The sequence below is a fragment of the Euleptes europaea genome, chromosome 3 (genome assembly GCF_029931775.1).
Source record: "Euleptes europaea isolate rEulEur1 chromosome 3, rEulEur1.hap1, whole genome shotgun sequence".
Classification (NCBI taxonomy): Eukaryota; Metazoa; Chordata; class Lepidosauria; order Squamata; family Sphaerodactylidae; genus Euleptes; species Euleptes europaea.
The window spans coordinates 22,275,919-22,300,309 of record NC_079314.1 but is presented as its reverse complement, the minus strand read 5'-3'; the positions used below and the strand labels follow the sequence as shown (position 1 = coordinate 22,300,309).

Below are 24,391 nucleotides of genomic sequence, written 5' to 3'. Positions count from 1 at the left end.
AGGAAGGACAGTGAAATGTAATTTTTCCCTGAAAGTAAGTTCAAAACTGCTATGGTAGTATAAATGGGTTTCCCCCCTGCTTTTTCATTTACTATATATTTTATTATATGTGTGTTGACTGTAAGAACCCATTTTAGTGTTTTTAATCTGTATTCATTGCACACAACTTTAAGGTTGACAATGAGGAAATTGAAATTGTTCAAGACTTTCTATTCCTTGGCTCCACCATCAACCAAAAGGGAGACTGCAGCCAAGAAATCAGAAGGAGATTGAGACTGGGAAGGGCAGCCATGAAGAAGCTAGAAAAGTTTTTGAAGTGTAAGAATGTGTCACTGGCCACCAAGACTAGATTAATTCATGCCGCCATATTCCCTATTACTATGTATGGGTGTGAAAGCTGGACAGTGAAGAAAGCTGATAGGAAGAAAATAGATTCCTTTGAAATGTGGTGTTGGAGGAGAGTGGTACGGATACTGTGGACTGCCCAAAACAACAACAACAACAAATCAGTGGGTTATAGATCAAGTCAAGCCTGAACTGACCCTAGAAGCTAAAATGACTAAACTGAGGCTATCGCATTTTGGTCACGTCATGAGACGACAAGAGTCACTGGAAAAGACAGTCATGCTAGGAAAAGTTGAAGGCAGCAGGAAAAGAGGAAGACCCAACAGGAGATGGATTGACTCAATAAAGGAAGCCACAGCCTTCAATTTGCAACACCTGAGCAAGGCTGTCAAATATAGGACATTTTGGAGGACTTTAATTCATAGGGTCGCCATGAGTCGGAAGCGACTTGACGGCACTTAACACACACACACACACATCGTACAGCTATAATAGTAATAATTTAAAAAAGGGAAAACAACATGGTATAGCCTGATCTCATCAGATCTTAGAAGCTAAGCAGGGTAGGTACTTGGATGGGAGTCCTCCATGGAAAGTTCTGCAGAAGAAGGCAATGGCAAGCCACCTCTGCCTCTCCCTTGTCTTGAAAGCCCCTTGCTGGGGTTGCCATAAGTCTATGGTATAGCCCGATCTCATCGGAGCTCAGAAGCTAAGCAGGATTGGTAATGGATGGGTAACCATCAAGGATGGCTGGTCAGAGGGAGGAACTGGCAAAACTGCCTCTGCTTCTCACATGCCTTGAAAGCCCCTTGCTGGGGTCACCGTAAGTCCATGGTATAGCCTGATCTCATCAGAGCTCAGAAGCTAAGCAGGATCGGCACTTCGGTGGGAGACCACCAAGGAAGACACTGCAGAGGAAGCCAATGGCCAACCATCTCTACTTCTCACTTGCCTTGCTAGCCCCTGGCTGAGGTCACCGTCAGTCGGTTGCGACTTGATGGCATGGCACGTACGTATGTATGGTGGTAATAGTGGATGTGAAAAAAATCCCCACGTTTGACTTCTTCTTTGACTGTTTTTGCCTTGCTGCTCTCTGCACTCCCCCCCACCCTCCCAAGCACCGAAGTCGTGTAAACAGCAATGTTAGAAGCTGCGGGCGAGAGAGGCAGCTTGAAAGGAAAAGCAGGACCGCGGCTTTATTTAAGGTGCCTGTGGCGGAGACCTCTGGGAAGCAAAGAGCTCGAAACAAAGAGCAGTTTTGCGCATTGATCTAGCTCAGTGGCAGCGAGCGCGAACAGCTGCCCTTGGTATCATCCGTTTGCAAGCCTGTTTCCATAGTAAGAGTTGATAACGGCTTCTCTGATTTGCACCAACGAGGGGTCATTTGAAAGCCTCAGGCCTCTAGGCAATACTCGATGCAGTTTAACTTGAGAAATAAGAAGCTTATGGAGATGACTCTCCAAGGCTTCATCCAGACTGTGTCAGTAGACAGCCAAAGCAGCTGGGGCTGCTCTCCTTGGAAAGGTTCTTTGGAAAAGTCAGACCAAAGGTCAAGGGGGAGAGGGAACCTTCGGAGTGGCCTTACCCCAAATCAGAGCCTTAGGTCTCTTATGCATGGTTGTTTCCCCCGTGGCAACTCCCCCAACGACTTTGGGTCTTTGTTTGGATGATGCATGCCATTTTCGACCATCAGAGGTCGCTTCACCCTCCCCCTGCATTTCCCCGCAATTTGCCTGTGTTTTCAGGAACCTGTTTTATCTTGAATTTGAAAACGGGAACAAAATGTGGGGAAACGCAGGGGGAGAGCAAGGCGACCTCTGACGGTCGGAAACGGCATGCATAATCCAAACGAAGACCTGAGGTCGTCGGAGGGGTGGCTGCGAGGGAAACAGCCATGCATAAAAAGCCTAAGTTCATATAGCTCAGGGGGTCCCCAACATAATGCCCATTGAGTGTTTTTAGAAGGTGGATGGCCAAGGTGGGACTCTGGCCCAGCAGAACATCTGGTTGGTCGCTGAAGTTCCAATTCGCTATGCAGATTAAAATAATGTTGTTTTGGCAGAAGCTGCTTTCACAGTGTTTGTTTTAGGAGCCAATGTGGTGTAGTGGTTAAGAAGAGCGGTGGTTTGGAGCGGTGGTTGCTAATCTGGTGAACCGGGTTGGTTTCCCCACTCCTCCGCATGAAGCCAGCTGGGTGACCTTGGGCTAGTCACAGTTCTCTCTGAGCTCTCTCAGCCCCACCTACCTCACAGGGGGTCTGTTGTGGGGAAGGGAAGGTGATTGTAAGCCAGTTTGAGTCTTCCTTAAGTGGAAGAGAGCCAGCTCTTTTACTGAGCCAGTTTGAGGTCCCTCAGAGGTAGAGAAAATCGAGGTATAAAAACCAACTCTTCTTCTTCATGCTACCAGCACGAATACAGGCCATGTGTACCTCCTGCTAAAAAAGAAAAAGGGAAATCAGGGATCTCCACACAAGGGACGTCCAACATCTCATTTGGTGCCCATGATGCTCTCTTGAGCATGAAGCTAAGATGTTGTCTGCTTTGCCTGTTTTGACGTCTACAGCAAACATTGTATATGAGGGCTGCCAGCCGCCAGATGGGGCCCGAAGATCTCCCAGGTTTACAACTGATCTCCAGACGACAGAGATCAGGTCCCCTAGGGGAAATGGCTGCTTTGGAAGGTGGACGGTATGGCGTCATACCCTGCTGAGCCCCCTCCCCAAACTCCGCCCTCCCTAGCCCCACCCCCAAATCTCCAGGAATTTCCCAACTTGGCAACTCTAACGTATATGGGAAACCAAAGGGGTTGAGTTAAACACTATCTAAAACAGCAACCAATACATCTATTTTATTATGTATTGTACAGAATGGTATTTTAGAAACACAGGGCCTAAAATACAGGCTTCCTAAAAAACACAAACATTGCTACAAATATTACCAACACCTAACAGTTGATGTTAGTACATAAAATGAGCAAAATCTAACCAATTGCGTCGTTTATTCTGTGTGGCTTTATGTTGAAATAGTTCGTCCATGTGCCTTCAAACACGGCTCACGGCTCACACCTTGTATGCGGTGTCCAGCGTTTCAGGATGAGTATAACATCAACAAACGGGAAGAAAAGAGTGCAGCCCTAACGTTAGGGTTGCCAGGTCCCTCTTCGCCACCGGCGGGAGGTTTTTGGGGCAGAGCCTGAGGAGGGCGGGGTTTGGGGAGGGGAGGGACTTCAAGGCCATAGTGTCCAATTGCCAAAGCGGCCATTTTCTCCAGGGGAACTGATCTCTTATCGGCTGGAGATCAGTTGTAATAGCAGGAGTTCTCCAGCTAGTACCTGGAGGTTATACCAAAAAATCAGCACAAGGGCTCTGCTTTTAAACATAAGATTATATTCACCAATTACAAGTTGCAAGTTTCCCTTATTTAAGTAGCACTATATACATGTGATTTATATCTTGGTTTGTTTTTGAATTTCATTTGGACTCTCTAGCAGCTTACACTTGAGTAACGGACTCTTTTACAGCTTACACTTGAGTAACTGATTCTGAAATTGAATGGTGTGACTGAACACTTTGTATTATCTTGTTTAAACGTGTTATTTTGATTTCAATGTATATAGCGCTACTTAAAGAAGGGAAACTTGCAACTTGTAATTGGTGAATATAATCTTATGTTTAAAAGCAGAGCCCTTGTGCTGATTTTTTGGTACAACTGTGGTTAACCCAGCACAGATCCATTGTTTACATTAAGTACCTGGAGGTTGGCAACCCTGCCTAACGTAAGTCCCGGGGGTGGTCCTGCTGGCTTGATGTTCTGAGGATTAACCGTTCGGAGACTCAGATGTTTGCAAGAGACGGGACTCAGCGAGGCAGCCGTGACTGCGAACGCTTCGAGTGTTTTTACCTGTCCCGGAGACGCGGGAGAGCCGGCGGAGCACTCTTACGGCTGTCTCGTTTGAGAGGGTGTTATGAAGGTCCTTAAGTCCTTGGGCTGTCTCCGAAGTGGAGGTGTTTGCTGTCATCACGGCTTGCAATTAGACAGGCCCTAATGACCGGCATGAGACAGAAAATGGGGAACGGGGGAGAATTCATTTCCAGAGAAATGGCTCGTTTTTGTGTGCAGTCAGAAGCCAGCCTTTGTGATCCAGATTTACGGCTTTTGTTTGCCAACAGGGGCCACGTTAAACTGACAAATGATCATTGCTTCGGCAACTGAGTAAAGGGACAGCCAAAGCATCTTGGCAGCAGGTGGATTAATAAAAGGCTGGGGACAATATGGTTTAGCAGCGCCTCTGCCCATGATGTGTAATTCACTGCTGGGAGCACTCGAGTTTAGATTCGGAAAGGGGATGGGGAGGATGGGAGAGGCGGCCTCCGTGCTTCAGGGTGAAAGAACCGAGGAGGAGTCTTGAGAGACAACACGCCTGCTTGTCACAGCCCGGCCCAGAGTCAGTCCTTGGTTCTGCAGGAGCTCAAGAGAGTGGAACAAGTTTCTCATGTGGAGAACACCACCCAGGGACAGTCTCAGGTTTCTCTCCACCTGCTGTCTTGTCCTGAAAATCCCCGCTTCGGCTTTCCCTTCTCGCTGGTGCCAATCAAACCTGTGATCCTTGATTCTCGCAACCTTTCCTGTTTCATCACCGTGATTTTTTTCCTCATGAAAAAGTCCAAGATGCCAGTAACTCAGCATTATGTGTGTGTTGTGTGCGTACTGGTGACAGTTGCATGTATAGAATCATAGAGCGGGAAGGGACCATCAGGGTCATCTAGTCCAACCCCCTGCACAATGCAGGAAATTCACAGCTACCTCCACCCCACTTCCCCAGTGACCCCTACTCCAATGCCAGAAGATGCCCAAGATGCCCTCCCTCTCATCATCTTCTTAAGGTCATAGAATCAGCATTGCTGACAGATGGCCATCTAGACTCTGCTGAAAAACCTCCAGGGAAGGAGAGTTTACCACCTCCTGAGGAAGCTTGTTCCACTGAGGAACCACTGTGTTAGAAAATGTCTAGACAGCAACTCTTTTGATTTAATTTCAACCCGTTGGTTCTGGTCTGACCCTCTGGGGCAACAGAAAACAACTCGGCACCATCCTCTATATGACAGCCCTTCAAGTACTTGAAGATGGTTATCATATCCCCTCTCAGTCTTCTCCTCTTCAGGCTAAACATACCCAGCTCCTTCAACCTTTCCTCATAAACAGCACGTAAACTGTTTATGGACCCTGACCTGTATGGCCCAGGCTAGCCCAGTCTCGACAGATCTCAGAAGATAAGCAGGATTAGTACCTGGATGGGAGACTACCAAGGAAGTCTAGGGTTGCCATGCAGAGGCAGGCGATGGCAAACCTCCTCTGAACACCTCTGAACAATCGCAAACCAGCTTTTAAACACTATGGGGCCACCATAAGTCGGCTGCGCCTTGACAGCACTTTCTACCACCAAACTGTTTAGAAAAGCATGTGCTGTCTGGTGGCACCACTTTGTATCTAACAAGGCCAAGTGGCATTCTTCCTCTATACAGATTCCTCCTCTGTAAAGAGGTCTATAAAATGATGCATGGTATGGAGAGATTGGACAGGGAGAAGCTTTTCTCCCTCTCTCTTAATACTAGAGTGCGGGGAAGTATGTCTTTACACAACACACAGTTCAATTGTGGAACTCCCTGCCCCAGGATGTGGTGATGGCTGCCACCTTGGAGGGCTTTAAGAGGGGAGTGGACATGTTCATGGAGGAGAGGGCTATTCATGGCTACTAGTAAAAGTGGATATTAGTCATGATGCATACCTATTCTCTCCAGGATCGGAGGAGCATGCCGAATATATTAGGTGCTGTGGGACACAGGCGGGACAATTCTGCTGCAGTCGTCTTGTTTGTGGGCTTCCTAGAGGCACCTGGTTGGCCACTGTGTGAAGAGACTGCTGGACTTGATGGGCCTTGGTCTGATCCAGCATGGCTTTTCTTATGTTCTCCCTTGTAGACCAGACACCCAGAGGAAGTGAGGGGGGCACCATCTTGTCTTTGGGAAGCACTTTTTTGTGTGCAAAATCTTTTGTGTGGCTTAAGCGGCGGGCATTTTCGAGGGGCGGGGGATGGGTTGTAATGGGGTTCTATACTATTTTGTATACTTTTAGCCTTGGAATTGCATGATGCCTTGAGTCAAAAGAGAAAGTCAGGGTGTAAATATTCAATACATCAAATATAAACACACAAAACTGACTACAGCAAGTAAATTCGGGTTCAGATCTCATCTCAGCCACAAAGTACACTGGGTGATATTGGGCCGGTTGCTGTCCCTGATCACACACAAAGCTGCCTTATGCTGTCAGGCCATTGATAAGTATTGTCTGTTCTGACTGGAAGCAGCTCTTCAGGATCTTAGGTCTTTCTCCTCACCTGTTACCTGATCCTTTTAATGGAGATGCCAGGGATTAAATGCAGGGACTTCCGCATGCCAAGCAGATTCTTCACCAATCAGTCACAGCCCTTTTCTAGTTGGATTATACCAAGTCAGAGCCTTGGTCTATCAAGGACAGCTGTACGTAGAGGTCTTTCCCATCACCTACTGCCTGGTCCTTTTAACTGGAGATGCCAGGGATTGAACCTGGGACCTTCTGCATGAGCACATGAACACATGAAGCTGCCTTATACTGAATCAGACCCTCGGTCCATCAAAGTCAGTATTGTCTACTCAGACTTGCAGCGGCTCTCCAGGGTCTCAGGTAGAGGTCTTTCACATCACCTACTTTCCTAGTCCCTTTAACTGGAGATGCCGAGGACTGAACCTGGGACCTTCTGCCTTCCAAACAGATGCTCTACCACTGAGCCACAGCCCCTCCCCTGCTGGGCAGAACCCCCATAGTTTAGGACTATGGAGATGTTCAAGTCAGGCTCAGAATCCCTGGGCCTATGAGAGCCACAGTTGTCTAAGCCACAGCTCCTCTGCTCCACAGGGTTGTCGTGAAGGCAAAATAGCACAGTGGCGAATGCAGGTATGTTTCTTCTCCTTGCCTTTTCGAAATCACGACTCCCCCACTCAGCGGCACTAAGAAATCTACAACTCAGAGCTGTCCTAGTTTGTGCAGCTGTAGGAAGCGTTCGCTCGGGTGGTTAATAATAGAGTCTCTCGAGCAGAGTATGATAGGCACACTCCCTTCTTTCCTCGGGCCATGCGTTACAATTGCTTTTAAGTGAGAAGTGCCCTTAGAATAGGAAGCCCTGTCAGTGGGAGATCGGAAGCCTTTCGTTGCACGCGCCGGGGAAACCGCAAAGGGCTTGGGAACGTTAACCGCCTCAAACTGTGTCGGCAGAAGAATGCGGCTCTGCTTCTAATTGACTTTCCCCCGCATCCGCTTCCCGCAGCAGTTTTCTCCATTGTATGGATTTCGGGACCTTTCAGGAGGGCTGATGCCAACCCGGTCCCCTCTTGAGGCAATGTGGGGCGCCGTCGACTAGATGTCTGCAAATGATGTGCCGGCCGGATCATTCCAGGTAGCTTGGTTGGGATTTCCTGCGTGGGGCGGGCTGCTCTGTTAGCAAGCCGTCTCTGTTCTTCGACTCTCTGCCCTCTTGTTCCAAGTGCAGACCCGGTTCGATGGTCCCTTGTTAATAAACGTGTGACGTCCTCAGCCGATCTCCCCCCTCCTGGCAAACGTTATGAGCTAATAGTTAAACGGAGTGTGCTTTGCATTGTCATGAAGCATAAATCACAATACGGTAGGCAGTTTCAGGTAGATAGCCGAGTTGGTGTGGAGGAGGAGGAGGAGGAAGAGGAAGAAGAAGAAGAGTTGGTTTTGATATGCCAACATTCTCTACCACTTAAGAGAGAATCAAACTGGCTTACAATCACCTTCCCTTCCCCTCCCCACAACAGACACCCTGTAAGGTCAATGGGGCTGAGAGAACTGTGACTAGCCCAAGGTCACCCAGCTGGTTTCATGTGTAGGAAAACCAACCCGGTTCACCAGATTAGCCTCCGCTGCTCATGTGGAGGAGTGGGGGAATCCAACCCGGTTCTCCAGATTAGAGTCCACCGTAGGGCTGTTGAAAAAAAAAATTCGTTAAAATTCAGATTTGGCAAAATTTAGCCCGTTTGTATTCGGGAAATGCCGAAGTCCAAACTTCCCCACTTCGGGTCCATGCAATTCGGCATGAGATCCAGAGTTCAGGGGAAAATTCGGCCAAATAAAGCCATTAAAAACACAATCACTCCTTTCCGTGGCTCCGGGGGGGGGCATTTTTGGGGGTAGAGGTCCGAAACTTTCAGCGTAGCTTGAGAGGACCCTTCTTGCAAGAACCACCAAGTTTTGTGAAGATTGGGTCAGGGGGGCTGAGATATGGGCCCCGAAAGGGGTCCCCCCTCCTTAATGTGCATCTCTGACAATGGGGGTTTGCAATTAGCAGAGCTTGCCGCCCACTCCCGAAGCTCCCAGCCCCGACAAACAGCTGAGCTGCTGGGAGCAAGGGCGGGACAGGTGCGAAGAAGTTTGCAAACCATGCAAAGCAACAGGTTTGCAACCATGCAAACCATGCAAAGCAACAGGTTTGCAACCATGCAAAGCAACACGTGACGCCTGGGAGTTTGCAAACCATGGAAAGGGACAGAGGCACGCTAAAGGAGCAGGAGGGGGTAAAATTTCCCCTTTTGCATCGGACTCGGGACCAGGCAAATGCATTCTTTAAGTCACAAGTTGAAAACCAGTTTTGAGCAAGCATCAAAATAGACCTAACTGATCTTATGAATGAGGGAAAACCTGAGGACACACAACCGAAGCACCCCCCCCCAAACCAGGGAGAGAGAGACTCTAGGGGGCACACACACCCCAGGCAGAACGGGCGAAAGCCCCCTTTGGCTTCCCACCCACCCACAGAAACTGCTCCCTCCCCACACACACACAGACTCTGCTCCCCCCCCCACTACACACACACAGGAGAAAAATTATAGAGAAAATCCCCAAAATGGGTCTTACTGTGGATGTCTTCTGTTCCATCTTCTTCGCACCTGCTCCACCCTTGCTCCCCGCAGCTCAGCTGTTTGTCGGGGCTGGAAGCTTTGGGCGTGGGCGGCAAGCTCTGCTAATTGCAAACCCCCATTAAGGAGGGGGGACCCCTTTCGGGGCCCATATCTCAGCCCCCCCTGACCCAATCTTTACAAAACTTGGGGGTTCTTCCAAGAAGGGTCCTCTGAAGCTATGCTGAAAGTTTGGGGGCTCTACCCCCAAAAATGCGCCCCCTGCAGCCACGGAATGGCTCGAATGTGCACCCCCCCCAAGGGGGATCTCTCTCACACACAGATACTCTCTCTTTCTCTCCCTGGGCCACGCAGCAGCTGGGCTCATGCACTCAATTGCGACTGATTGGCCAGAAGAAGACCCATCTTGGCCACCGATTGGCCATGGGAGAATGCTGCTTACTAACTGACAGTTATGCTGCTGCGCCAAACCCAAATTTGCCGAATTTATTCGCCGAACACCCCGAACTAGCTGAATTCGGCTCCGCGTTTTCCCGCCTTTTTTGAGTTCGGTTCCATCCGAACTAAAAACCGCCGAATCAGGGGAAATTCGGCTGTTTTTCGGTTCGGGACGAACCGAATCGACAGCCCTAGTCCACCGCTCCAAACCACCGCTCCTAACCACTACGCCACGCTGGCTCTCAGTAGAAGAGCAAGATTCAAGTCCAGTAGCACCTTAAAGACCAACACGACGGTTTAAGCTGTCGAGAGTCAAAGATCCCTTCTCAGATACCAGATATCTTCGTCAGATATCAGGGATGCTGGCTTTCTCTTTCTCTGCTGATACAGCTGGTTTCACATGAACACACGAACACATGAAGCTGCTTTGTACTGAATCAGACCTTTGGTCCATCAAAGTCAGTATTGTCTACTCAGCCTGGCAGCTGCTCTCCAGGGTCTCAGGCAGAGGTCTTTCACATCACCTACTTGCCTTGTCCCTTTAACTGGAGATGCCGGGGGTTGAACTTGGGACCTTCTGCATGCCAAGAAGATGCTCTATCACTGAGCTACAGCCTCTCCCCTGTTCTTGGCACAACATTCAATATTTGATCTCTTCCTGCATTATCTGATCCTGCATTAAGCAGGGGGTTGGACTAGATGGCTTGTATGGCCCTTTCCAACTCAATGATTCTATGACTTCCCCTTCTGTTTCTTTCTCTGGCTATGCTCTTTATGGGTGATCTTTCAGCCACTGCCAAAAGCTCCATGGAGCTTCCATCCGCTTGCTGAGTTTGTGGGCAAAAGACATTAAAACCTATTTCCCCCCTTTCCTTCCTCCAAGGATCTCAGGGTGGCATAGACCCCCCCTCATTTTATCCTCATAACAACCCTGTGAAGTCAGTTAGTGTGAGAAGAAATGATTGGCCAAAGGTGAGTGAGCTTCTCAGATGAGTGGGGACTTGAACCTGGATCTCCTCAAACCTAGTCTGACAGCCAGCGTGGTGTAGCGGTTAAGAGCGGTGGTTTGGAGCAGTGGACTCTAATTTGGAGAACCAGGTTTGATTCCCCACTCCTTCACATGAGCTGCGGAGGCTAATCTGGGGAACCGGGTTGGTTTCCCCACTCCTCCACATGAAGTCAGCTGGGTGACCTTGAGCTAGTCACAGCTCTCTCAGCTTCACCTAACAGGGTGTCTGTTGTGGGGAGGGGAAGGGAAGGTGATTGCAAGCCGGTTTGATTCTTCCTTAAAAGGTAAAGGTCCCCTGTGCAAGCACCGGGTCATTCCTGACCCATGGGGTGACATCACATCCCAACGTTTACGGGGTGGTTTGCCAGTATCTTCCCCAGTCATCTTCCCTTTACCCCCAGCAAGCTTGGTACTCATTTTACTGACCTCAGAAGGATGGAAGGCTGAGTTAACCTTGAGCCGGCTACCTGAAACCGACTTCCGTCGGGATCGAACTCAGGTCGTGAGCAGAGCTTTTGACTGAAGTACTGCAGCTTACCTCTCTACGCCACGGGGCTCCTAGATTCTTCCTTAAGTGTAGAAAAGTCAGCATATATAAAAAACCCATCAACCAACAACAACTCTAACCATTCCACAATATTGGAGGATTCTGGAAGGATGGAAAATTGATTCAACTCCTGTTTCTGCTAGGCCATTCCAAGTGGCTCAGGACAAAAATGCCGTTCTTTCTCGAAACTGTCCTCTGATTCTTGTCCTGTTATCGCTGAAGCCTCCTCCCTCCCTCCGTTCTCTCCTCCTCCTCTCCCCTTTGGCTCCCCTTGTCTGTCTCTTTCATTTTGGCGGGCAGCTCCTTGTCACAGATTCACTGACCCCCTGCATAGTTCACGGGCAGCCTCACGCCTGTCACTCTCTCTCCTGACGGAAGCCCGTGACCACCTCCAGCGCTGAAAGGAGAGGAAGCCGCTGGGGCCTTTTCCCTCGGCACTTTCCCCGCACTTCTCGGCACGCGAAAGGGGAGGAAACTGATGGGCAGGCAGGGGTGGTGAGAGGGGCAGAGAGGGAATCGCTCCGTGGAGGGGACTCATCCCTGGCCTCTTGGAGCGTCTGAGAGCAAAGAGCGGTAGCTTCCATCTGTAGAAGGGGATGCTGGAAGGGGTTGGGGGCATGACAGCCCATGGAGTGGAGATAGGAACGGCGTCTGCTTGCCCTCACCCTGCCTGTTTGCTCTGGGTGGAAAGTGCGCGCGCATGGGTACGAGAGAGGGCCTTTGAATGCTCCCTGCCATGCCCTTTTGGGCAGGATGGGGGCATTCTTTGACATGACAAGTTGCCTTACAGCGCTGGTGCTGGTTGAAGGGCGATGGTACAACTGTGACAGCCCCCCAAGGTCACCCTAACTGGCTCTTTTGGAGGCTGAGAACTCTGCATTTTGAAATGTGCATTGTGTGTGTCTCCGTGCACACTCACATTCTTTTGTGATCTGCAAGAAGGGGCCTGAGGAGTCTCAAGGTGCTATTTCTTTAGCCTTGGAAGCCAGAGGAGTGGGAATTCATACCTAACTGAAGTGCTCCCATCTTGAGCCTGTCCCCATTTTAGCCTCATGGTGCAACTGTGAACACATGAAACTGCCTTATACTGAATCAGTCCATCAGTCCATCATGGGAAAGGGGCTGTGACTCAGTGGTAGAACATCTGCTTGGCATGCAGAAGATCCCAGGTTCAGTCCCTGGCATCTCCAGTTTAAAGAGGCTAGGCAAGTACCGGTAGGTGATGTGAAAGACCTCTGCCTGGGACCCTGGAGAGCTGCTGCCGGTCTTAGTAGACAATACTGACTTTGATGTACCAAGGGTCTGTTTCAGTATAAGGCAGCTTCATGTGTTCATATGTTCATGCAAAATACCCCAGGTTCAATCCCTGGCATGTCCAGTTGAAAGGACCAGGCAGTAGGCGATGGGAAAGACCTCTACCTGAGACCCTGGAGAGCCACTGCCAGTCTGAATAGACAAGACTGACTTTGATGGATCAAGGATCTGATTCAGTATAAGGCAGCTTCATGTCTTCCTGCAAAAGACCCCAGATTCAATCCCTGGCATCTCCAGTTAAAAGGTAGCTTCAAGTGTTCATGTGTTCAAGGTCAGTATTGTCTACCCTAACTGGCAGCAGCTCTTCAGGCTTTTAGGTAGAGGTCTTTCATATCACTTACTACTCAATCGTTTTTTCAACTGGAAATGGCAAGGACTGAATCAGGTACCTTCTGCATGCCAAGCAGGTGCTCTCCCATTGAGCCCCAGCCCCTGTGATGGGAATCAGTCATCCCTAAAGGGTGATGTGTGGTACGGTCGAGCCACCATTCCCAGTTTTCTGCAGAGGTGCCTTCCTCACAGGGTGGCATGACTTGCGTCCTCTAGGGGCGCCTCCTCATGCACAAAGCCAGATCCTTCCCTTTCTCGCCTTTCCTGGAAGAAGCTCTTAATTATAGCTCTTAAAAGATAACGCCGTTCAATTCATGCTCAAGCATTTATTGATTTGTCACATTTATATCCCACTCAGGGCCAGTTCTTGTTGAGCAGCTTGCAGGAGAGCCCCTCCCCGCCGTGCAAATATGTCTATTCTCAAAGGGCTCCTTCTCTCACAGAGCGGTTCCTGAACTTTCTGAACTGGGACCCAGGGCTGGTTCCAGGTTTTGAGGGGACCTGGGCAGAGAGTACTCAGCCCTGCTCCTCTGCCTACCACTGGAACCCCCGTCCACACTTCCATTTCTTCCCTCCCACCCATGTATCCCACATCTGCTGGTGAATCCCCACTCCTGCCTGCTCACGACCCCTCCCATCCCCCTTGCTCATAGTCACCTGCATGCCAGCGTGGTAGAGTGATTATGAGCGGCGGACTCTAATCTGGCGAACCAGGTTTGATTCCCCACTGCTCCACATGAGTGGCAGACTCTAATCTGGTGAGCCGGGTTTGTTTCTACTCTGACTTCACACGACGCATGATTAAATTGGGGAACCACCTGCCCCAGGTTGTGGTGAATTTCTCCTTTTGTGTCGGGACCGTGAATCGGCATTTTAAAGGCCGCATTTTTAAAAAGGGCTTTGAGCAAGCATCAGAATTTACCCAGCATACATGGTCTTGGTGTGTTAGCTGTCAATTACAAATGGCAAACTTCTAAAAAAAATGCACAATTTCCCCTGCTACCCAAACCTCTTGCAGGGGGTCTCCAGGACAGGGGCATATTGGGACTGCCCTCTTGCACAACACTGAGCCACTCTGCATGCAAGAAGTGGCCTAACGGGGTAATGAAATACAATCCATTACTCAGTAATACATTTATACGTTATTATGAGAAATTTTTAAAAAATATCAACTTTTTTCATAGAACCATAGAGTTGGAAGGGACCACCAATGTCATCTAGTCCAACCCCCTGCACAATGCAGGAAATTCACAACTACCTCCCCCACATATCCCCGGTGACCCCTACACTCCATGCCCAGAAGATGGCCAAGATGCCCTCCCTCTCACGATCTGCCTAAGGTCATAGAATCAGCATTGCTGACAGATGGCTATCTCTGTGTGTGTAAAGTGCCTTCAAGTCGCAGCCAACTTATGGCGACCCCTTTTGGAGGGTTTTCATGGCAAGAGACTAACAGAGGTGGTTTGCCAGTGCCTTCCTCTGCACAGCAACCCTGGTATTCCTTGGTGGTCTCCCATCCAAATACTAACCAGGGCTGATCCTGCTTAGCTTCTGAGATCTGACGAGATCAGGCTAGCCTGGACCATCTTAGCCTCTGCTTAAAAACCTCCAGGGAAGGAGCGCTTACCACCTCCCGAGGGAGCCTGTTCCACTGAGGAACTGCTCTAACTGTTAAAAAATTCTTCCTGATGTCTAGATGGAAACTCTTGATTTAATTTCAATTCGTTGGTTCTGGTCCAAATGCACCCTGCCCTCTCTCTGATGGCCCTATTCATAATACGGCCACTTCTCCTCCTCCTCCTCCTCGAATCATAGTATCATAGAGTTGGAAGGGACCACCAGGGTCATCTAGTCCAACCCCCTGCACAATGCAAGAAATTCACAACTACCTCCCCCCCACACCCCCAGTGGTCCCCTACTCCATGCCCAGAAGATGGCCAAGATGCCCTCCCTATCACAGTCTGCCTGCCAAAGAATCAGCATTGCTGACAGATGGCCATCTAGCCTCTGCTTAAAAACATCCAGGGAAGGAGAGCTTACCACCTCCCGAGGAAGTCTGTTCTACTGAGGAACTGCTCCAAAACCTGGTTCTCCAGATTAGAGTCTACTGCTCCTAACCACTACATCACGCTGGCGCTCTACGCCACGTTGGCTCTCTTTTAAAAAAAAAATGCAGGCAGGAAGATGCTTGGTTCTGGGTTCTCTTCCTGGCTTTGATTGACACTGATAGAGCTGCTGTACCTGGGTGCATTACAGCTGTATTAGCAACTGTAAGCAAGAGTCAGCCCTGTACTGCCACTAATTGTATGGATATATTCAGCAATATTAATGCTCTCAGACACCCCTGTTTGCTGATCTCTGACTGAAGCACTCGTGAGCCGGCTTGCATTGGCCCAGGGGTGCCAGCCTGTCTGTTTGCCACCGATCATTTAAATAACGCTGAAATTAGAGGGAGATTGAAGCTTCAAGACTGACGCTTTCCCCGTTCTGTCTTGCTGTGCCCCCGGGAGACCTCCGAGCAGCTCGATTTGAAGGGCTGCAGATGGAGGAGGGGAGCAGCTTTACACTGTCAGATTTTTGCTGGCGGAAGGCTTGTGAATTGACCTCTTCTTCTCGGTTCGCTCAAGAGACTGCTTCTTCCATGGTTGTTAGGTGACTGCTTAAGCTGGGTCCGTCGTCACAAAACTTCATTTAGAAGAAGAAAAAGAGTTGGTTTTTATATGCCGCCTTTCTCTACCACTTAAGGGAGACTCAAACCGGCTTACAATCACCTTCCCTCCCCCTCCCCACAACAGACACCCTGTGAGGTAGGTGAGGCTGAGAGAGTGTGACTAGCCCAAGGTCACCCAGCTGGCTTCATGTGTAAGGGTGGGGAAACAAATCCAGTTCACCAGATTAGCCTCTGCCGCTCAAGTGGAGGAGTGGGGAATCAAACCCGCTTCTCCATATCGGACTCCACCACTCCAAACCACCGCTCTTAACCACTACACCACGCTGGCTCTCTGTTGCAGCTCAAGACACCCCGCCTCCTCCAAATTGGTACATGTACTTCAGCGGCCCTCCATCTTGTCCGTGTTTTGGAATTTCGAAGAGGGGGGAGTGGATCCTGCCACCAGATGGCCGTCATGGGGCCAGTCAGAAAACCATGGGAGGTTACAGACAAAATGGCCTCCTCTCATGGTGGCAGTTGTTTCCAAATGGGGTCTCGCTGCGGACACAAAGGGGATGATGCCTCCTGGGTTCTTCCGAAGCATGTCCTACTTCAACGAGGTGGAGGAAAACCAGAGCTGGCACTTTGTTTGGGGAAGAGATGTGCTGTTGAGAAAGCAAACGGGCTCTACGAAACCTGCTGGTGGGCGCCATGGCATCCATGGATCCCATGTTGGGGGACTGCTGCCATAAGAGATTGAGGAGATATTCAGCCTGTACACCATAGGCTGGGCCTAGTACAAAGACATCTGTTTAGTTCCATCTCTCAAAGCAAGAAACTGCGTCAGTTCCCCGTAGGGAGTGGAGGAGGAGAAGGAGAAGGAGAAGGAGAAGAAGAAGAAGAAGAAGAAGAAGGAGTTGGTTTTTATATGCAGACTTTCTCTACCACTTAAGGAAGAATCAGACTGGCTTACATCAGCTTCCCTTCCCCTCCCCACAGCAGACAGAAGAAGAGGAGTTGGTTTTTATACCCAATTTTCCCTACCTTTAAGGAGTCTCAGAATTTGCTCAGCCCCACCTTCCTCACAAGGTGTCTGTTGCAATGGGGAAGGGAAGTTGACTGTAAGCCACTTTGAGAGAACTGTGACTAGCCCAAGGTCACCCAACATGCTTCATGTGGAAGAGTGGGAAATCAAACCCAGTTCTCCAGATTAGTGTCCGCTTCTCATGTGGAGGAGTGGGGAATTGAACCCGGTTCTCCAGATCAGAGTCCACTGTTAGCGCCAGGGTCTTCATGTTGCACTCTGGCAGTAGTGGCTCCTTAGAAAGCTTACATTCTTGGTTCTCAGATTATGGGACAAGCTCCAGGAAGAAAACACATGAAACATCTTCATGGGCGCAGCTAAGAATTTCTCCTGCTGAGGATCTTGTCCTTCTTTTCCCCCCAGCTCCTCCCACCCCAATGAAAGCTCGTCTCTTAGTATCGGGGGGGGGGGGGGTTCAGGGCGTTGAGTGAAATAAGGGGGTCCCATATGGAAACTCAGCGAAGCAACTGGAGGAATGAGCGTATCATTACTCTGAATTTCTCTAGACTGGCTGGGACTACAGAGGAGCTGCAGAGATAAGAACAACCGGTATCGACGGGGTGAAAAAGCCTCAGGCCATCTGTGCTCCTTCCCTTCTACACTGTCATGTTTCGCCTTGGATCCTGCTTGCTTCACTTTTACACGAGAAAGCGCTCGGGGCAGTGTCTCGAGTTTATTCCAACATGGAAGGAACATTGATTCTTGTTTATGTTGTTGGCCTTGGGCTGTTGCTCCAGTCCCCTGCAACAAGCTCGACTTCAGTCAGCTATCAGGAGCCCCGTGATCAAAGATGATGGGATCAAATCCCATTCTTGACGTGAGAGAGCCAGCACAGTGTAGTGGTTGAGAGCAGTGGGCTCTAATCTGGAGAATAGGGTTTGATTCCCGCACTCCACATGAAGCCAGCTGGGTGACCTTGGGCTAGTCACAGTTCTCTTAGAGCTCTCTCGGCCCCACCTACCTCACAAGGTGTCTGTTGTGGGGACAGGAAGGGGTAGTTTGCCGGTTTGATTCTTCGTTAAGTGGTAGAGAAAGTCGGCATATAAAAACCACTACTTCTACTACTACTACTACTGCTACTTCATCATCATCATCATCATCATCATCACCACCACCACCACCATCATAGTCATCACCACCAGCACCACCACCACCATCATCATCATCTTCATCATCATCATCATCATCTTCATCTTCATCATCATCATCATCATCATCATCATCATGGCTGAGTGAGTGTGACTTGCCCGAGCATACCCAGTGAGCTTTGTGGCAAAGGGGAGATTAGAACCTGTGGTCTACCAGATCCTCACCCAGCGCTTTAACCACTGCACCACACTGACACTGCCCACTGGATCTTACTGTATCGCTTCTGTTGAATCCTGCCCGAAGGGAGTGATACAAAATCCCGTTCAAAGCTTTCTCCTTTCAGTCCAGCTGCTAAAACTCATTCTTCTTTTACCTTTTTTTTTGGGGGGGGGTGATCCAGTTCACTCCCGCGCTGACGTAAATGGTGGCTGCCATGTATGCCAGTCTGTTCCATTAGCGCTTGTTAGGCTATGAGTAATTCCCATTTAGTGTGCTCCTGCATTTTCAAGTGTTTACAGCACAACACGTTCAGAATGTGCATGAATCATAGCGGTTGAAAGCGATCTTGGTGCTGAGCCCTCCCCAAATGGATCGTATTAATGAGCCTCATTAATACTTGCATTAATGATTCTCATTAATAACAATGCTGCGCGTTGACTCATTCCCCCTTCCTGTATCTTCCCAGGGGCTTTTATGCACCTGTTCTTGCCGCACTGCATGAGCACATACCATGCTTTGCTCCTTTCCCTGATCTCAGTTAACAAACCCCAGAGGCCCTCGTTCCCTACTCCTGGACAGTAATTCTGTACATATCCAAAGCTGCTACAAGTCTTGCCGAATGAAGGAAAGGCTGCATCCATACACGGTGGATATGGTACTGCTATATTAGGGTTGCCAGGTCATTCTTTGCAACCAATGGGAGGTTTTTGAGGAAGAGCCTGAGGAGGGCGGGGTTTGGGGAGGGGAGCGTGGTGTACTGGTTAAGAGCGGTGGTTTGGAGTGGTGGACTCTGATCTGGAGAACTGGCAGATGCTAATCAGGTGAACTGGATTTGTTTCCCTGCTCCGTGGGCTAGTCACACTCTCTCAGCCCCACCTACCTCCCAGGGTGTCTGTTGTGGGGAGGGGAAGGGAAGGTGATCGTAAGCAGGTTTGAGTCTCCCTTAAGTGCTAGAGAAAGTCGGCATATAAAAACCAACTCTCCTCCTCCTCCTCCTCCTCCATTTTCTCCAGGGGAACTGATCTCTACCCGCTGCAGATCAGTTGTACTGGCAGGAGATCTCCAGCTAGTACCTGGAGGTTGGCAACCCCATGTTATATGCCTAGCAGAGATTCCCAACTTTGCTGAACTTTCTGGCCCTCTTGGAATTTTGAGAAGAGAAAGGTGGCGCCACAACAAAATGGCTGTCCTTAGGGTGGGATGAATCTCAGAATGGCTGCCAGGAGAGTTTGATCCAATCACAAAGCATTGGGAGGGTCCACAAAATGTTAAGAGGTTGTAAGCCAAGCATCCTCCTGTCATGGAGACAGAGATTTCCAAGCTGGTACTCCCTGTGGCCTCCTGGACTGTTTGAAAGGAACTCCCGCTCCTGGGAAGTGGAAGAAAGCCAGGGTTGGCTCTTTGCTTCAATTTGGCAATGCTTTGGGAAGAAGGAAGCCATCAGCTGAAGCCATGGTGCCCATAGGTAACAATGCACAACAGCAATAATATACAACTGGATTTTTTCTGAGTGGCAAGACAATCCAGGAGGTGAATGACTTCTGTGTTGCAATATCCAGATGCAGTCCCAAGACTTTTGTAACTTATTGAAGACATGCATGGATATGATAAGGGCGTGTCATGGATCTTTTCAATAAATACCCATTCTTCCCAACTGATCATGGGTACCAGGGAGCTGTGGCTCAGTGGCAAAGCATCTGCTTGGCATGTAAAAGGTCCCAGGTTCAGTCCCCATCAAAAGGATCAGGTAGTAGGTGATGTGAAAGACCTTGCCATGAGACCCTGGAGAGTTGTTGGCAGTCAGAGTAGACCTTAATAGACCAATGGTCTGACCCAGTTTAAGGCAGCTTCATGGGGAGGAGAAGAAGAGTTGGTTTTTATATGCTGACTTTCCCTAGCACTTAAGGGAGAATCAAATGGGCTAACCATCACCTTCCCTTCCCCTCCCCACAACAGACACCCTGTGAGGTAGGTGGGACAGAGAGATCTAAGAGAGCTGTGACTAGCCCAAGGTCACCCAGCTAGCTTCATATGGAAGAGTGGGGAAACCAGCCCGGTTCACCAGATCAGTATCTGCCACTCATGTGGAGGAGTGGGGAATCAAACCAGATTAGAGTCTCCAGATGGTTCTCCAGGTGGTTCTCCAGATTAGAGTCCACCGCTTTTAACCACTATACCATGCATGGCTCAGTGGCAGAACATCTGCTTAGCAGGCACAAGGTCACAGGTTCAATCCCTGCCATCTCCAGTTAAAGGATCTGGCAGTAGGTGATGTGAAAGCTCTCTGCCTAACACCCTGGAGACCTGCTGTCAGTCTGAGTAGACACTACTGTGCTTGATGGACCAAAAAGGTCTGATTCAGCATAAGACAGCTTCATGTGTTCATTGTGACAGGGAAAAAGTCCTCTAGAGAGGGTCATACAATCTTAAGACCACCAACTTTGATTGCCTAGCCTTCAGAACCTGGCAAAAAAAAAAAATGAGACTTGCTCCAAAGCACAGAAACTATGAATGAGTGTAAAGGTTAGAGCAGGTGACCCCAACCCTTTTCAGCCTGTGGGTGCCTCTGACACAGGGAGGTGGGACGCAACCCCAAATTGGCTGCCACAGGAGGCAGAGCCTCACACACAGAGGAAACCCAAGGGCAGGGTTAGATAGGGATGCCAGGTCCCTCTTAGTCATTGGTGGGAGGTTTTGGGGGCGGAGCCTGAGGAGGGCGGTTGGGATGGGGAGAGACTTCAATGCCACAGAGCCCAATTGCCAAAGCGGTCATTTTCTCCAGGTGAACTGATCTCTATCGGCTGGAGATCAATTGTAATAGCAGGAGATCTCCAGCTAGTATCTGTAGGTGGGCAACCCTAGGGTTAGAAGAGGGACAATTTTAAGAAATACACTGGGAGAGAGGAGTAAAGCAGAATAAAAACCAACTCTGTGGTAGCAGATGCCACTGAAAGAACGTTATTCTAAGCTGCCCACCCAATCGGATCTCCACTAGCCAGTCAGAAGCCCTGCTGATTTAAGTGCCCCACCCCCTTTCTCAAAACACTTGGTGGGTGTCACGGTGCCCACAGGGACCATGCTGGGGACCCCTGGGTTAGAGCATCAGGCTAAAAAGACACACGCACACCCCAGACTGCCCATCCACTTGGCTGCTTCTCACCCCATCTAGCCTTCATCTTAGCCCAGGAAATGGGATCGCCCGATTCCAAGAGAAGGCATCTGCGTGTAGGGTTGTCAGCTCCAGATTGGGAAATACCTGGAGATTTTTTTTTTTGGGGGGGGGGAGCCTGAGGAGGGCTGGGTTTGGGGAGAGGAGGGATTTCAATGCCATAGAGTCCACATGAACACATGAAGCTGCCTTATACTGAATCAGACCCTTGTTCCATCAAAGTCAGTATTGTCTACTTGGACCGGACTCCAGGGTCTCAGTCAGAGGTCTTTCCCATCACCTACTTGCCTAGTTTCTTTAACTGGAGATGCCGGGGATTGAACCTGGGACCTTCTGCATGCCAAGCAGATACTCTGCCACTGAGCCCGGCCCCTCCTCTAATATTTTAACACACGAAGCTGCATTATACCGAATCAGACCCTCGGTCCATCTAAGTCAGTATTGTCTACTCAGACCAGCAGCGGCTCTCCAGGGTCTCAGGCCGAGGTTTTTCCCATCACCTACTTGCCTAGTCCCTTTAACTGGAAATGCCGGGGATTGAACCTGGGACTTTCTGCATGCCAAGCAGATGCTCTACCGCTGAGCTACGGCCCTTCCCCAAAGCAGCCATTTTCTCCAGGGGGGTCTGATTTCTATCGCCTGGACATCAGTTGTAATTGCGGGTGATCTCCAGCCTCCACCTGGGGGTTGGCAACCCTATCTGTGTGATAAGGTCCGCCATGATCTCAAGAGGGGAGGAGGGCGGGTGCTAATTTGGTGTGTGATCTGTCCTGCAGGCAGGTGGATCCCTCCGGCAGGGCAGGGCCCTCCCCGGCGGGCTCCTTGTGTGGCTTCACAGCCCAGCACCTTCTAATTGATTTGCGTGTGCCTCCGAAGATTTGGGCTCTGCCTTGGATGAGAAATTAAAGCATAACCGCATCTGTCTGTATTTCTGTGGACTGGAAAATTGGGCTAGAATTTAAGTGGGGGAGAGGGCAGGGCAATCATTTAATGCGCTCCTCTGACATCATTGGAAATTGAATCTCTCTGTCCACGGCCGCCCTCCCCCACCACTTTATAACTTGCACGGTGCCTTCAGGGAGGAAAAATAGGCTGAGGGGAACTGAAATTTATAACTCTGCTGGGCTCCACAATTACAGCGTTAAGCCGTGATCTTGGTGTCTACAGTCAGGGCAACAATTAGCAATTTCCTGCTTTTCACTTGTCTCCTGCCTCAAAGTTGTTTAGTCAGAAACTATTACCCCATCTCTGTCTAAGCAAAGCAACTGGGTTCTTCTGCTGCCAGTGAACCTTGGCTCCTACATGCCTAAGCTCACATGTCGTTTTCCCTGTCCCACGCAAAGAGTGACATGAGGTGCAGTGATTAGGATCTGGCAGACCCAGGTTTGAATCCCTACTTTGCCATGAAACATGCTGCGTTACCTTGGACCATAGAATCATAGAATCATAGAGTTGGAAGGGACCACCAGGGTCATCTAGTCCAACCCCCTGTACAATGCAGGAAATTCACAATTACCTTCCCCTCCACACACACCCAGTGACTCCTACTCCATGCCCAGAAGATGGCCAAGATGCCCTCCCTCTCATGAACTGCCTAAGGTCACAGAATCAGCATTGCTGACAGATGGCCATCTAGCCTCTGCTTAAAAACATCCAGGGAAGGAGAGCTCACCACCTCCCGAGGAAGCCTGTTCCACTGAGGAACTTCTCTAACTGTTAGAAAATTCTTCCTAACGTCAGACGGAAACTCTTTTGATTTAATTTCAACCCGTTGGTTCTGGTCCGGCCTTCTTGAGCAACAGAAAACAACTCGGCACCGTCCTCTATATGACAGCCCTTCAAGTACTTGAAGATGGTTATCATATCCTCTCTCAGTCTTCTCCTCTTCAGGCTAAACGTACCCAGCTCCCTCAACCTTTCCTCATAGGACTTGGTCTCCATACCCCTCACCATCTTTGTTGCCCTCCTCTGGACACATTCTACCTTGTCTATATCTTTCTTAAGTTGTGGTGCCAAAACTGAACACAATACTCTAGGTGAGGTCTAACCAGCACAGTCACACTCAGTCATGCTCAGCCTAACCTACCTCACAGGGTTGTTGTGAGGATAAAACGGAGGAACACAGAACTGGGCACTCTGCCCCGAGTTCCCTGAAGAAAGAGTGGGATAAACAGTACCAAGTGGACAAATAATTAAGTGCTACATTGTGCTATGGCTGGTTTTAAAGGAAATGGGTGTGCCACAACATCTGATTGTTTTGATGCGCAACCTGTACTCTGGACAAGAGGCCACAATTAGGACAGAATATGGAGAAACAGACTGGTTTCCAATTGACAAAGGTGTTAGACAAGGGTGTATTTTATCTCCCTTTCTCTTCAATCTGTTTGCAGAACATATCATTAGGAAAACTGGATTAGATTTAGATGAAGGTGGAGTGAAAATTGGGGGAACATCGACAATTTGAGATATGCCGATGATACTACATTACTGGCAGAAAAGAGCAAAGACTTGAAACAACTACTGCTGAAAGTTAAAAGAGAAAGTGCCAAAGCAGGACTGCAGCTGAACATCAAGAAGACAAAAGTAATGACTACAGGAGAATTACACAACTTTAAGGTTGACAATGAGGAAATTGAAATTGTTCAAGACTTTCTATTCCTTGGCTCCACCATCAACCAAAAGGGAGACTGCAGCCAAGAAATCGGAGGAGATTGAGACTGGGAAGGGCAGCCATGAAGGAGCTAGAAAAGATTCTGAAGTGTAAGGATGTGTCACTGGCCACCAAGATCAAGTTAATTCATGCTATCGTATTCCCTATTACTATGTATGGGCATGAAAGCTGGACAATGAAGAAGGCTGATAGGAAGAAAGTTGATTCCTTTGAAATGTGGTGTTGGAGGAGAGTGTTACGGATACCTTGGACTGCCAAAAAAACAAATCAGTGGGTTTTAGATCAAATCAAGCCCGAACTGACCCTAGAAGCTAAAATGACTAAACTGAGGCTGTCGTACTTTGGTCACATTATGAGAAGACAAGAGTCACTGGAAAAGACAGTCATGCTAGGAAAAGTTGAAGGCAGCAGGAAAAGAGGAAGACCCAACAAGGGATGGATTGACTCTATAAAGGAAGCCATGGCCCTCAGTTTACAAGATCTGAGCCAGGGTGTTAAGGATAGGACATTTTGGAGTACATTGATTCATAGGGTTGCCATGAGTCAGAAGCGACTTAA

The 24,391-nt window shown here is 49.3% G+C and overlaps 1 protein-coding gene across 8 annotated transcripts in view; it reads left to right on the top strand.

The window, feature by feature from the left end:
* PTPRU (protein tyrosine phosphatase receptor type U) overlaps positions 1-24,391 on the top strand; it is a 444,404-nt gene that overhangs the window by 230,437 nt on the left and 189,576 nt on the right. The window lies entirely within an intron of this gene.